This window comes from Sorex fumeus, unplaced genomic scaffold, assembly GCF_029834395.1.
Source record: "Sorex fumeus unplaced genomic scaffold, SorFum_2.1 ptg000048l, whole genome shotgun sequence".
NCBI lineage: Eukaryota > Metazoa > Chordata > Mammalia > Eulipotyphla > Soricidae > Sorex > Sorex fumeus.
Window position 1 is genome coordinate 8897966 of NW_026606105.1, and position 12151 is coordinate 8910116.

A 12151-nucleotide genomic window follows, 5' to 3' on the forward strand; every position below is an offset into this window, starting at 1 on the left:
TCGAGCTCGAGCATAAAGTCTAGTAGGGTCTACCAGACAAGGGCTTAAGACACTTGCCTTCTACAGGCCTAATCCTCCAAATATGGTACCGCAATCACTATCAGGAGAGACACCTGAATACACAGACAGGAATGTCTTGAGCACCACTAATGTGACCTATCTAGTACCCAAACAAAAAAATATAAAGCCTACTAATAAACATTTTACTCCTTATACCCTCAAATAATGATAGTTGTGTAAATAGATTGTTCTTCAGAGTGAAATAGCAAAATCTCAGTGGAAGAGGGGAGAGATATTACAGGGGCTATGGTGTTTGGCTTTTGTGTAGCCAACCCTGACTCTAGTTCAATCCTTGACAATGTTGATGGTTTCCTGAGCACCTCTAGGAGTGGCTTTTAACAGAGTCTGGCATAGGCTCTGAACATATCCTCCAATACAGAATAAAACTCACATAATCTGACTATTAAAGGCTTACTCCCTATTTTGGCCTGAATGATTGACAGTGATATCACATGGGTTAGTCAAATGTTCTGCCAAAAGAGAAGGGTGTAGAAAGTACAGAAATTTGAAATTATGCAGAATCTGAAGAAGAGGACTGCTTTTTTCAGGTTTAACTCACAACAAAAATTCAGAGAGTCTTTGGTGTGACAAAGGCTAGTCCTCTTGGCTAGGATAAAATTAATGGCATTACAATCACACCCACTAATAGAACCTTTTAATGGATTAAGGTGAAGTCAAGTAAATATTTTAAGTGTGACTGAATGACCTAAAAAAATGTGTAATGCTATGGTTCTCTCAAAGGAGGTCCATAAAATCAGGAATCCTTGATTGGGTTAGGAAACCGAAGTAAAAGTAAAAGTAAACTGGATGGGATTATTGATATTTTCAGCTAACTGCAAATAATAGATTGGAATTGCTGACTAGAATTGTTTCCAAAACATCTATTTCAAATGAAAAGATATGATTGCTGAGTTATAAAACCACACTTAGCCCCCCACAGTTTACGTACAGGATAAAGATTAGGAAAGCTCCCTGGTCCCCAAGGACAGTGTATTCTCCAATGTTATTTTATAAATGAGGCTGAGGTGCAAAATGTTTTCCTGTCCAGTGACTTTGAACATGAGCCTTTGGGACTTGTGGACATATGCCCACATGACTGCTCTGTCAAATGGAAAGCACACACAAATACCTTATGTGGAGACTTCAGAGATGTATCTGACGTGTAATTCCTTTGCCTCGTCAACTTTCTTGGACTGAGCATGTTTTCTGGACCACAAAAGTATGGAGATGTTAGCAGGAAAATGTCCATGGCTGGTGATCTATTGCTTTGTGAAATAGGAAGCATTACAGGACAGAGCTGGGGCTCATAAAATGTTAGTTTATTTCACCAAACTGTTATAGTTTGTTCTCCTAGGTAGATGGCAAAATGACATAGGTGATATCTGAGGTTTCCCAAAAGGTGTTGGATTCCTGGGTACCCCAAAGCATGTCAGTTGGGGGAGAGAAGCCTCAAGACAAGAGTGGTGTTGCATTCCTGCTTGACCCCCGAGCCTCACCAGAAAAGTGTCTGGGAAAGCCCCAGTTGGAAAAGTCTGTCTGGAGTCTGCATAGTGTAGATATTTGTGTCCCCTCAGTCTCTCTTGGGAAGTCATCAAGCTGCACCTGAGGTCTACTTGATCGACATGGTAGGGGGAATGGTCCCCATGACCCCACTCAGTTCTCCGGGCACTGTTGACTCAGGCTGGGGTCCACAGGGATTTCTCTTTGCAAAACAGAAAAAAATCAATCCAAACTGCTGCCAGATTTTCAGGTCCATTGTCTATCCTTGCAGAAAAGAATTTGAGAATCGTGAAGTTAAATAGTTTTACTTAGAGAAAAAGAAGTGGAGTTGAGACATCCCCCTTCCCAGAGAGAGAGAGAGAGAGAGAGAGAGAGACAGAGAGAGACAGAGAGAGAGAGAGACAGAGAGAGAGAGAGAGAGAGAGAGAGAGAGAGAGAGAGAGAGAGAGAGAAAGAAGGAGGGGGAGGTGGAAGAGGACAGGGCAAAAGAGTGAGTGTAGTGGAGTAGGAGGAGTGAAAGTGAGTGGGAGAGATAGTTTGATAGTTTCCTGTTCAAGAAAGAGCATGGGCTTCTACAAAAGTGGGGGAGAGCCTAGGATGAGTCCTGTCATAAGGTAAAAGAAAAAGTAATGACCCAACTGAGGTTGAGAGATGGGAGAGCATCAGAACGGGGCAGGTACACTGTTTGCCTTTGCAATGTTTGTTTTATAGGACTTTCCCCGTGCTGTTCTCTGGGCCTCCTGCATGTAAACATTGCTCTGACCCTGGAGGTCGTTAAAAATAGCTGCACAGATTTCCATCAGAATGAACAATTATGCTTTCAGTCTACTGATACCGATAGGGCAGCAATGAACATTTGTGTAAATGTCTTTCTATACATATGCAAGACGAGTGGCTGAATCTTTAAACTGGAATTGCTGGGTGAGGGCAATTATTTATTAACAGTCTTCTAATATTAAGAAAAGTATTACTTTGCAAAATATGACTTTTTATTCAATTTGTCATTTAAATTTTAGTCTTTGGGGCCATATGAAAATTTAAATATTTATGTTGTTCAACTATCCATCTTTTCCTTTATAGCTTCTGGGATTTGTATTTTGTTTAGAAATACTCCAGGATTCATTAATGTTTTCTTAACTACATTTTGTTTGTTTTGGGGCCACACCCAGCTGTGCTTACTCAGTTCTTACTCCTGGAGGACATATGGAATCCCAGGGGTCAAACCCAGGTTGGCAGTGTTCAAGACAGGTCCCCTAATCACTGTACTGTCTCTTCAGCCCCTTCTTCACTACTTTTAAGATTTCCTTTTTATGTAGCACTGCACTGTAGCACTGTCCTCCCATTGTTCATCGATTTGCTTGAGTGGGCACCAGTAACGTCTCCATTGTGAGACTTGTTATGGTCTTTGGCATATCAAATATGTCACAGGGAGCTTGCCATGCTCTGTTGTGTGGGAGGGATACTCTTGGTAGCTTGCTGGGCTCTCCAAGAGGGACTGAGGAATTGAACCCTGGTCGACCACATGTAAGGCCCTTTTGTTCTATCGCTCCAGCTCCTTTTTACATGTACAGTTTATTTTGGAGAAAAATAATAAAATTGGCAGCAAACTTATTTTTTTCCCAGATGGCTTCTCAGTATCCCAGCATCACTTTTTTACAAATCTATGTTTTATTTTTTGGACATGTTGCCTTTACCTTATGCTAAATTCCCACATGCATTGGAATTTATTTTTATCATTCATATTTTATTCCATTGATCTGTTTATTGACTCATGTATTTTTTTTTAGGGTGGAGGCATATAAGGGCTTACTTCTGGCTCTGTACTCAAAGATCACTCCTGATGGGGTTCAGGACCCATAAGATGGTGCTGGGGATTGAATCTGTGTTGGCTGTGTAAGGTAGTCAAGCACCTTTCACTTTTTCTATTGCTATGGCCCCTATTTTTCATGTTATAAGACCCAACCTTTCAAGTTGCTTATCTTTAAAATCTATTTTATACGTTAATTTTTATTCCATCTGGAATGGATTTTGATATATGACGTCATGTAAGAAACTAAATATCAATGTCACACTGCAGGAAGAAAGGAGGAAAAAGTTAAAGAAAATGGAGCTAGCTGTAATAAATTTATCACGGTCTATTTATATAGTTAATTCATGAAAGGTGGGGGAAAGGAATAGAATTTATTATTTTGTTATGGAAATGTATGATTATTAGCAATATTGGTGCTTAGGGATGATCATTTTTATCACTGTTTCCTGTCTATGGTTCTTTAAAATTGTTAATGTTTTTCCTAGCTGAATAAATTATGCGAGATTTTATCCTGTCATTACATTACCTAACTCTCCTCCGTGTATACTTGTTTCCCTGCTTTTATGCTTTTTATAAAACAAGATTTAATTATAAAACATAATGTTTGAATTTTACCACAGGGCTCCAAAGAGGAGCAGAACCAATGATGTGACAGAAATATATGAAGTTGAACCCAGATTCTTTGTCCGGCAGTTAAACTCGACTGTAATTATAAGTATTAGCCTCCTTTTAGTGAAATACAAAGTGAACAACATTGCTACAGAAAACAGAGGCTTTCAGCACTCATAGAGCTTCAAAATAAGATTAAAAAGAAAATGACAGTAAGTTGCCTCCTCTTCCATATGTACCAGAAATAGAGCTGAATTTCCCAAGGAATACCACAATTTAGGTTTAGGGCTGATTTCAGCTATAATTTTGTGACCAACACAATTTGGGTAGTATCCACCACAGAAATTGGGAAAGACCAAAGATTCACTTCTATAATCTTACTTGTAACCGTTATGTGATGATGTAATGTAGAAGATAAGCATATTGGGAGAATGTTTTCCAGCCACCACCATGCTGAGACCACTCTCCACACACATGAAGGTACTGGCAGAGGAACAAAGGCACACGGGCTGAGATATCCAAGCCTACTCGGATCGGGGCTGAGCATCCTCCACCCAGATCCTCCAAATTCCAGTAGGCGGGGCTCACACCCACCAACTGGTCCCCTGGCGCCGTGTAATCCCATCAACGGCCAAGACTCAGAGATTATAAAACCCAACTCCCGGAAGCGACATCTTATCATCTCATTCCTACTTTGGACAAACAGGCAGGCTACCGAATGTAACCTGCCCACACGGCAGAGTCTGGCAAACTCCCAGTGGCGTACCCAATATGCCAAATACCAGTAACAATGAAGGGTCTCATTCTCCTAACTCTGAAAGAGCCTTGAATATGGCACTTTTTAAAAAAATCTCAAGGGCTAGGATGAAGGAGACATTACTGGGGTCTGCTTGAGGCAATTGACGAATAACAGGATGGTTGTGATTGTGATTGTGATTGTTTTCCGATGAAAGAAACTGCTATAGACGGAATGTTGACCTAGGCCTTTCTGTCATGTAAGGAGACAATGAAATGGTTAACCAATTCAGGGTCCTGTAACTCACCATTGGAAAGTCAATAGTTTGGGGCAAAAAAAAAAAAAATAGGATTTATTTATGGACTCCCAATCAGAAGAGATGAAGGACTTGTTTTTTCCAAAACCAGCTTATTCTCAGAGTGGGATTAAGGGTTTACAAAGCTGATTGGGAAAAAGGATAGTAGGTCAGTGGGAGAACTGAGGTCCAGTTTCATGGCTGTCCAGCTGGTGTCAGTGGTTTAATAAATCACTGGACCATGGTGGTCTGTTTCTTGTAAAAAATTTGAGATAACAAGGTTAAGCAACCCCTGCCATCAGGGGTCTACATGTTGGCTCTTCAGGATCTCTCTAGAAGTCCCTGTGTCTGTTATTTCTCACAAATCTGTGTGTCGGCTTAGTTTAACATTAAACACACAAGGCATGAGAACAACCCTGGGAATTAGAAGCTAGGACAAAGGGCAAGTTGGGGTGGGGTGGGGTGGGCTGAGGGATGTGAAGTTATAAGAAATTTTGTGTGAAGAACAAGATAGGGTCTCTACTACATGCTCATTTATTCCACATCTCCACCCCATTAATATTTACTTCTGTTTCTATAGAAATGAGGGCTTAAATCTATTCTGACCACTTCTTTTTATCACCCTAGTGTGATGCAGGAATTAGGGATGGAAAAAGTTAACTGGTGGGAGAAATAACTTTCCATTCTTTTGTGCAGGGAAGCGAGCACAAATGAGAGTTTTTTGTCTCAGCATCTTCCCATTTTTTTTCCTATTCATTTTCTGTGCATAAAACTCAGAACAGAATTCATAAAAATAGCTTAGATAAACTAGGAGGGTTTCCAATAAGATAGACAAAACCCAGTTTGATTATCCTTTCCAATATGGATTGCATTCCAGCTAGTATCTAAGCAAATAGGTTTGTAAACAAATCCTATCCAGCTACCAGTAATAACCAGTGTTTGCTGTGGCCAGGGAATCAATGCTTATTTCACAGGGCACAAGCTGTTTGCTGAGGCATTTCATGTACAGTCCATCTCTTAATTTCTTTTATGTTGATTTCAAAAACAATAGCCGTCCATGAGCTAGGAAGTGGGCTCTCTCCAGACACCCAATCTGCATGTGTCATAATTTAAACTCCCGTAACTCCAGGCTTGTGAGAAATGATTGCTTGTTGTTAAAGCCACGGTGAATGAATAATGAAATTGTGGGCCAGGTGCATCACTCAAAAGCCTTGTGTAAAGGCTTGTGTGCAGAATTCCAGCTTTCAATTCAATCCCCGACACTTCATGGTTCTCCGAGCACCATCATGAGTAGCCTTTGAGTACGGCTTGGTGTAACCAAACCAGACCAAACGGAAATTTGGGCATAGGTATGTAGTACAATACTACTCAGCTATAAGAAATGATGAAATCTTGCCTTATGCTACTAGAGTGGAACTGGAAGGTATCATGTTAAGTGAAATAAATCATCGGGAATAATACAAATACAGGGTGACCCAGTCGTATATGATCTGTGAAGAAACCAAACAATGGAATGGAAGGTATCTAAGGATAACAAATCCTTGATTTCTGGCTATTAGAGTGAGGTTACCAAGGCAGTTTGTGTGGGTGGAGAGTGGTGGGCAGAGTAGAAGTGATGGAAGGAAGGTGGAGGTTTCTAGGCACTTTGATGGTGGTGCAGAGGCAGGAATTTTATCCATCAAAAGTTTAAACACTAACACCATTGCAAACCTCATTACTGCAATAAAAAATGTTAAGATTAAAAAACCCAACAAGATATTGTTATAAACCTTGAGAGTTAATTTTGATTTTTGTTTTAATACATGTGTCCAAATTAAGCTTTGCTGCCGAGGCATCCACATCAAAAGGATCAAAAGTGGTTTGATCCAATAAATGTGTTGTCAGTTCTACAACTAGCTTAAAAGCTAGCTCCACTTCAAAGATTCCTTCCCCCCCCACATTCTTCATAGGTTAGTTCTTCATTTTACTTTTTAATTTTTAAAAAAAATTTATTAGTGAAACACCATGAGGTACAAGTGCAGACTTACAAATTTTTGTGCTTGGGTTTCAGTTATACAATGATTGAGTACCCATCTCTCCACCAGTGCCCATTCTCCACCACCAATTGTCCCAGTATCCCTCCCATCCCCCTATCCCCCCCATCCCACCCTGCCTTTGTGGCAGGGCATTCCCTTTTGTTCTCTCTCTCCTTTTAGGTGCTGTGGTCTGCAAAAGAGGCATTGAGTGGCGATTATGTTCAGTCTATAGTCTACTTTCAGCATGCATCTCCCATCTTGAGAGGATCGTCCCAACACCCTTTACTTGGTACTCCCTTCTCTATCTGAGCTGCCTTTTCTCCCAGCATGTGCGGCTGGCCTCCAAGCCATGGAGTGAACCTCCTGGTACTTATCTCGGCTATTCTTGAGGGTTAGTCTCCTATTTTGTTACTTTATATTCCCCAGATGAATGCAATATTTCTATATCTGTCCCTCTCTTTCTGACTCATTTCACTTAGCATGACACTTTCCATGTAGTACCACATGTATGTAAATTTCATGACTTTATCTTTTCTAACAGCTTCATAGTAATCCATTGTGTAGATGTACTAAAGTTTCTTTAACCAGTCATCTGTTCTTGGGCACTCAGGTTTTTTCCAGATTTTGGCTATTGTGAACAGTGCAGCAATGAACATAAAACTGCATATGTCATTTCTACTGTACTTTTTTGCCTCTCCGAAATTTACTCCCAGGAGTGGTATTGCTGGGTCAAATGGGAGCTCAATTTCTAATTTTTTGAGAATCGTCCATACTGTTTCCCAAAAGGGCTGAACCAGTCGGCATTCCCACCAGCAGTGAAGGAGGGTCCCTTTCTCGCCACATCTGCGCCAACACCGGTTGCTTTTGTTCTTTTGGAAGTGGGCCAGTCTCTGTGGTGTGAGATGCCATCTCATTGTTGTTTTGATTTGCATCTTTCTGATGATTAATGATGTAGAGCATTTTATCATGCACCTTTTTGCCATTCAGATTTCTTCTTTGAGAAAGTTTCTGTTCATTTTGTCACTCCATATGGCCATTTTTTGATGGGGTTGGATGTTTTCTTCTTGTGGAGTTCAACCAGTACTTTGTATATCCTTGCTATCAACCCCTTGTCGGATGGGTATTGGGCAATATCCTTTTCTATTCTGTAGACTGTCTCTGTATTTTGGTCACTGTTTCTTTTGAGGTGCAGAAGCTTTTTAGTTTAAAATAGTCCCATTTGTCTATCTCTGTTTTCACTTGCTTGGCCAGTGGCGTGTCATCTTTGAAGAGACTCTTGTGGAGCTTCAATGTTGTGGAGGGCTTTGCCAACTTTGTCTTCAATGTACCTCATGGATTCCGGTCTGATGTTGAGGTCTTTAATCTATTTTGTTCTTACTTTTGTACATGGTGTTAGGCAGAGATCTGAGCCCATTATTTTGCATGTAGTTGTCCAGTTTTGCCAGCACAATTTGTTAAAGAGGCTTTCCTTGCTCCACTTCACATTTCGTGCTCCCTTGTCAAAGATTAGATGATCATATGTTTGGGGGGAGATGTCAGTATATTCAACCCTGTTCCATTGGTCTGCAGCTCTGCCTTTGTTCCAGTACCATGCTGTTTTAATTATTTCTGCTATGTAGTAGAGTTTGATGTTAGGGAGGTTGATTCCTCCCATTTTCTTTTTTCCCAAGAATTGCTTTAACTAATCGTGGGGGCTTATTGTTCCATATGAATTTCAGGAGTGTTGCTCCATTTCTTTGAACAATGTCATGGGTATCGTTATAGGGATCGCATAGAATTTGTACAATGCTTTGAGGAGTATTGCCAGTTTGACAATGTTAATTCTCCCGATCCATGAGCAGGGGATATCTTTCCATTTTCTCGTGACCTCCTTTATTTCTTAAGGTAGGATTTTGTAGTTTTCTTTGTACAGGTCTTTAACTTCCTTAGTCAAGCTTATTCCTAGGTACTTGATTTTCTGAGGCACGGCTGTGAATGGGATTGCTTTTTTCATCTCATTTTCTTCTCTCTCACTATTTGTGTATAGGAAAGCCATGGACTTTTGGGTATTGATTTTATAGCCTGCAACTTTACTATACAAGTCTACTGTTTCTAGGAGTTTCTTGGTGGAGGTTATAGGTTTCTCTAAGTATAGAGTCATATCATCTGCGAATAGTGAGAGCTTGATTTCTTCTTTTTCTACATGAATGCCCTTAATATCTTTTTCTTGCCTAACCACCATTGCAAGTACTTCCAGTACTATATTGAACACTAGTAGAGAGAGTGGGCATCCTTGTCTCGTCCCTTAGAGGAAAGCTCTCAGTTTTTCCCTTCTAATCTTTTTTCAACCTGAAATTTACATTGTCGGATACTAGTATAACCACCCCGGCTTTTTTGAGGGAGCTGTTTGCTTGCAGGATTGTTTTCCATCCTTTAACTTTGAGTCTGTGTTTGCTCTGACTATTGAGATGAGTTTCTTGTAGGCAGCAGAATGTTGGGTTCTGTCTCTGAATCCATTTTGCCACTCTGTGTCTCCTAATTGGTGAATTTAGATCGTTGACGTTGAGAGAGATTATTGTTATGGGGTTTTGTGTCATCTTTCTGTAAGGTTCTGTTGTGCTTGTAGGGTTTGTCTTGTCTTATAGTAGCCCCTTTATCCCTTCTTTTAGGTTTGGTTTTGAGTCTATGAAGTTCCTGAGCTGCTGTTTATCCACAAAAAAGTGTACCGTTCCTTTGAGTTTGAGTGAGAGTTTAGCCGGATAGAGTATTCTTGGTGAAGTGTTCATTTCAGTGAGTTTTTTCACTGCATCCCACCATTGCTTTCGAGCTTGGAGGGTTTCCTCTGATTGGTGTGTTGTGAATCTAAGGAGTGCTTCTTTGTATGTGATTTCCTTATTTTACCTTAATACTTGCAGTATTATGTCTCTATTCGTCCATCATTCTAACTATGATATGTCTTGGAGTGTTTTTGTTAGGGTCTCTTTTAGCTGGAACCCTTTGGGCTCCTTGAATCTGAATGGCTGCATTGTCCAGCTCTGGGAACTTTTCAGCAATGAATTGTTTAACCGTGGCTTTTTCACTGGGATTGTTTCCCTGACCTTGGCACTCCTATGATTCTAATGCTGTTCCTGTTGGAATCATCTCCGAGGATTCTGATTTGCTCTAGAGCTATTTTGAGGTCTCATACCATTGTTTGTTGTTGCCTGTAGGCTGCATGCAGCTGATCTTCCAGCTCACTGATTCCGTCTTCAGCTGTGGCCATTCTACTGTTGAGGGCACAGACTGAGTTTTCTATTTCATCTACCGAATCTTTTATTCATGACAGTTCTGTGCTTAGCTTTCCTATTTCTGCTCTCATTTCTTCCTGTATTTTCTCAATTGTTTCTCTCATTTCCTCCTTTAATTTACTGAATATCTGTCTCACTGTTTCATTGAGTTCATTGAACGTCTTCATTACTTCATATTTGAATTCTTTCTCTCAGAGAGGTCCCTTAGGTGAGTAGAACCTATTGAGGCTTTTGGACTCTTTTTATCGTCCTCCCCTCGTGATGAGGATTTGCGTTGTTTGTTCATGTTGGTGTGGAGGTATGGAGACTGAGATGTTACATGAGATTGCTGGGTATGCGGAAATTACCTCTGACCCAAAATTAGGCCACACTCACTTCTACAGAATCCACGCCCACTTCTGAAGAGGCCATATACTCTATGGGTATACCTGGTGTGTGTGTGGGGTAAAACCTAGAGGAGGAAGAAGACCCGGCACAGCGTTGGGGACGAACAGGAAGAGGCTCAGGGATGGTGAGAGTCCCAGGGTCCTAAAGGATCCCTGGGGGGCGTACGCGGAGAAAACCAAGTCCCGGGTTTGATTGACCTGGGGGAGGAAGAAGACCAGGCACAGCACTGGGGATGAACAGGAAGAGCAAACTTTCCTTTTTGAACAAACAACCCTTAAAAAACACACACACACACTCTCCAAATAACTCTCCTCTCCACCCCCAATTCAGCAAAGCAAAACAAAGAAAAAAGAACCCACTGACTTAGATAATGACAATTTAGGACTGACTTTTTTTTTCTTTTCTCTTCCCAGGCTTTAGGGAAGGAGAGAATAAAGGTGTTAAGGCACTTGCCTTGCATGAGTTGGACCCCGATTCAATCTTCTGTACCACATATGGTTCTCTGAGCAACACCAGGGATTACTCCCCACCACAGAGCAAGGAATAGCCACTAAGCACTGCTGACTGGCCCAAATCCACCCACCCCCGTCAAGTTCCCACAATAATAAACTCCTTAAAGGTTTTTGTCCAGGTCAGGGGGGAATGCCTCCAGACATTTGTAGACATTTATGTTATGATTATTGGTGGACTGAGAGGAACAGGAACAAATATGCACTAGATTATGTCTGGCATTGTCCTAAATATTGGATTTTTTTTCCTTCCAGAGGAGAGTGGAAATGCAGTCCCCTTACTACCACAAATTGTGCTGTTGAGTTTCCCACATTTTGGGAAATTGCAGTGATCAGGACATTTGGAGTGCAAAGGATAAGCCTCACCCTGGCAAACCACTGTCATGGTCATGGTATCTTCCCTGCCAGGTAAGTACAGTTCACTTTTGTTTGGGGCCACACCTAGCTGTATACAAGGGCTACTTTAGGTAAGTGCTTGTGAAGAGATGCTCTTACCTGTGCTGCAGGTGGGGTGTGGGAACCAGGCCCAGACCTCCCTCATGTAAAGCTGCTCTCAGGTCTGGGAGCCCTTTTTTTTTTTCTGGCTCTTTGGTTCACACCCAGGGGTTACTGGCTCTGCACTCAGGGAACTCCTGGTAGTGCTCAAGGGACCATATGGGATACCAGGGATCAAACCCAACTTGGCTGCATGCAAGGCAAATGCCCTGTCCAGTGTGCTATTGCTCTGGCCCCATCTTGTAGCCCTCTTTCTGACCTCGACCTAAACTTGGACATCAGTATTTCCCACCTCCAAATTTCTTGTTGTGTGGGGGAGAGAAAAAAAAAATCCTTACTTGTTTGAATTACTCTTAGTTGTGTTCCAGAATAAGCAGCCAGCCAAGAGTGGTAGATAACTGGGTAAGACAACAGAGTAACACTAAGTTTTAATTAAAAACATAGATCAAAACCAAGTAATAAACCGGTG

The 12151-nt window shown here is 41.2% G+C and overlaps 1 non-coding gene across 1 annotated transcript; it reads right to left on the reverse strand.

Moving 5' to 3' along the window:
- Positions 1-11441: 11441 nt before the first annotated feature.
- Positions 11442-11603, reverse strand: LOC130032538 (U1 spliceosomal RNA). The gene has a single exon (XR_008793846.1). It is a non-coding gene; the product is annotated as a U1 spliceosomal RNA (small nuclear RNA).
- Between the last annotated feature and the right edge of the window lie 548 nt (positions 11604-12151).